This window comes from Fukomys damarensis, unplaced genomic scaffold, assembly GCF_012274545.1.
Source record: "Fukomys damarensis isolate Sample0158 unplaced genomic scaffold, DMR_v1.0_HiC HiC_scaffold_39, whole genome shotgun sequence".
Classification (NCBI taxonomy): domain Eukaryota; kingdom Metazoa; phylum Chordata; class Mammalia; order Rodentia; family Bathyergidae; genus Fukomys; species Fukomys damarensis.
Window position 1 is genome coordinate 60477881 of NW_022900951.1, and position 3031 is coordinate 60480911.

Consider the following 3031-nt stretch of genomic DNA (forward strand, 5'->3'; position numbering starts at 1 on the left):
GGGGTTTTCTTTTACTATATAGTTTAGTCTGATTTTGAACTCACTGTGTAGCTCAGGCCGGCCTCAAATCCATAATGACCCTCCTGGCTCAGCCTCCCAAGTGCTGGAACCACTAACTCAGCTTCCCAAGTAATATAAGCAGACACGGGTCTAGACAGGGTCTTCTCTTACTATATAGTTTAGTCTGATTTTGAACTCACTGTGTAGCTCAGGCCGGCCTCAAATCCATAATGACCCTCCTGGCTCAGCCTCCCAAGTGCTGGAACCACTAACTCAGCTTCCCAAGTAATATAAGCACAGACACGGGTCACCAATGCCCATTTCTTCTGTCATGTCGGGAGCTAAACCCAGGGCCTCCCACATGATAGTAAGTACTTTACCACTGAGCTACATCCCAGCCCTCATTTCATCTTATTTTATTTATTTTTCTTTTTGTTTTTTGGTTTTTGAGACATTGTCTCACTGTGTGACCTGGAACTCACTATGTAGCCCAGGCTGGTCTCGAACTCACAGTAATCCTCCTGCCTTAGTGTCCCAAGTGCTGGGATTACAGGTGTGCACCACCACCACATCTGGCTGTTTTTTTTTTTTTCTTTCTGAGGCAGGGTCTCACTATGTAGTTCAGACTGGCCTTGAACACTCACTAGGCTTGGCTGGTCTCTAAATTACAGCGATCCTCCTGCCTCAGCCTCCTAAGTGCTAGGATTAAAAGTATGTTCCATCACGCTCAGCTACTTTTTAAAAAAAATTTTGAGAAACCGAACCAGCCGCCATCGCTCAAGTGCCAGGAGGTAGCCTGGGCCCCGATCCACCATAGGAAGGAGAGCCAGGCCTGCTTCCTGCCTATCTGCCGTCGCTCAAGCACCGGGAGGTAGGCTGGGCCCCAATCCACCGCAGGACGGAGAGCCATGCCTGCTCCCCACCCAGCCACCATCTCTCAAGCGCCGGGAAGGTCCCCCCGCCCCCCGCACCCTCAGACCTCCTATGTCAGTCTTTGGACCCACTCTGCAGAGGCAGAGGTGGTCATCAGGGGTATTTTTCTGAGTTCCCAACTTTGAAAATCTTTAAAGAAAGGGCATGGGAAACCTGTAATAGAACGTAGTGGAGTTCAACCATTCAGAACATTGGGGAAGTCAATCTGGGCCTTGCAATCCGAGGTCAGTCAGCGTCATGGGGTTCAGCCATCAGGTAACTGAGACCAGGGGTCTCTGTCCAAGCTGTTAAATGCTAAATACACTATGTTGAAATTTTGTTCACTGCAGACATGTTCTGGACTGCTTCATGATTTCAATTTGATTTAAATGATTTAAGGGTGATAGAATAGTGACTACCACAGGTGGTCAATGTCCAAGTTGTGCTTCATCTTAATGTGTTGCTGATTGTATCAGTTGGGATAAAGCACTGCAGATGATTTGATAAGCTGGTTCTCTGATGTTATGAAGATGAGAATGTCTGTGGGTCGTTAGAGACACAGAAGCTAGGGTGCAAATGTATCAGGAAGATTTGGTTGATAATCCAGAGCTTAAATCAAGGACAGTCCTACAACAACAAAAAAATGAGAAAACAATTAAGCAAGACACAAGGACAGACTTCCAGTTCACCAATGGCAAACAGTAGGGCAAATGAGGATGAAAAGGCCAAAAGTGAACCACCAGGACACCCTGAACTCAAAGCACAGGAAGTAACAAAACAGATCAATTAGGCTGTAGAAAAATTCAAACAGAAATAATTTCCCAGATAACCAAAGAGATAGTGAGCAAAATGGAAGTCATGATTCGAGACTCTAGAGCAGAAACTGATAAAAAAAATAGATGAGCTCAGGACCATGATAGAAGCCATGAAGGCCCAGCATAAGAAAGAATTGGAAAAAATAAACACCCAACATAGGAAATAAACGGAATCTATAAAACAGATTCAAACAGATAGCCAGGAGATTAAACACTCCGTAGAAAGTGCATGCGACAGAATAAAAGAATGCGAAGATAGGCTCTCAGATATAGAAGATAAGATGGCAGTCAGTGACCATGAAAAGAGAGGTTTCTTAAAAACAGAGACCATGAGAAATCAATCCAACAACTCCTAGATGATGGAAAGAAGAATAACATAAGACTGATAGGAATACATGAAGTAGCAGGAGAAAATACAACTGACTTTAAAAACCTGTTTGCAGAATTAATGACAGAAAACTTCCCAAACAGAGGGGAAGAATTTGACATTCAGATAACTAAGGCATATAGTACCCCAACTAGCTACAATAAAAAAAAATCTACATCTAGACATATAATAATCAAGATCTCAGAAATCCAACAGAAGACCAAAATACTACAAGCAGTAAGACAAGAGAAACAAATCACATATAAAGGAAAGCCCATCAGAATCAAAGCAGACTTTTCAACACAAACCCTTGGAACAAGGAGAGCCTGGAATGAGATATTTCAAGTACTAAAAGAGAACAAACTCCAACCTAGACTGATGTATCCAGCAAAAATCTCTTTCAAAATGGATGGGGAAATAAGACACTTCCACGACAAAGAACACCTGAGAAACTACATGAATACCAAACCAGCACTACAAGCAATTCTAAACAAGATCCTAGAAAAAGACAATGAAGGCAACAACACCATGAGGCCCAACAGAGCAAATCAAATAGGCAAGGCAAGAAACTAAAAGGAGAAGGTGAAAAAGTAAAAAGAGTCAACAAAAGGCCAATAACATGTCAATAATAAGTCAGTACATATCAGTTATAACCAGCAATGTCAATGGCCTCAACTCACCAATCAAGAGAAATAGACTGGCAAAATGGAATAAGAAGCAAAATCCAACAATATGTTGTATACAAGAAACACACTTAGTGCAAAAAGAAGTCCAGAGACTGAAAGTGAAAAGACAGAAAACAATTCTCCATGTGACAGGAGTCCAGAAAAAAACAGGGGCAGCAATTTTATTAGCAGACAAAGTAAATTTCAAACCAAAACTGATTCCAGTATTATCGATGTAGGATGGTACTGTATCATACCTCTATGAATGTAAA